Below are 711 nucleotides of genomic sequence, written 5' to 3'. Positions count from 1 at the left end.
GGGGTTTTTTTTTTTGGTTAGCGTAACTATTTTAAAATAGAGTGATTACGAAATTTGAATTCTAATTTATTCAAATACTAGTTACAGTTTCATTTTGATTTTTTCACACAAGTAGGGTAACTGATCAGACTTTCGATAGAGCAAAATAAACTAATTTGGCTCCAAAATATAGAAAAGGCGTTTTGTCAGCTTACGACAGCTTAGCCCTTTACGACCGTTATACCAAGCGAGCAGAGCACAGATCTCGCAAACAAGTCAAGCGCCTGAAGGGTTTTCTTTGTAGCTGCCACCTCGATGACTTACGACTCGTAATACCCTACTCTGGGTGTGCACTTTTGCAATCTCTAGTACTTGCACTTTAAGGAGAAAGGCCGTCTTCGAGGTGATTCATGTGAGTCTGATTGCAACCATTTAAAGACTTCATCGACGTCCTATAGATTATTCACAGGGAGAACTGCTCGAGCTTATGATTTTGTCAAGGCAAACTCTATTACAGCGCCCTAGCAGAAGGCCGAAGATATTCAGTAGGACAGACTTTCTAGCGAGCTTATGCGCTTTATGAAACGCCTTCCCATTATATCACCCAGTCTGCTCTTTTGGAGTCAGATAAGTCGTAAACATATCTCACCCCACTCCACCCCACCCCCTTAACAAAAGAAAAAAAAGAATAAAATAGAATACAATAAATTCTATCAACATCAATCCCATCTC

Source organism: Aplysia californica, unplaced genomic scaffold (assembly GCF_000002075.1).
Source record: "Aplysia californica isolate F4 #8 unplaced genomic scaffold, AplCal3.0 scaffold00339, whole genome shotgun sequence".
Taxonomy (NCBI): Eukaryota; Metazoa; Mollusca; class Gastropoda; order Aplysiida; family Aplysiidae; genus Aplysia; species Aplysia californica.
This window is presented reverse-complemented; position numbering follows the sequence as displayed.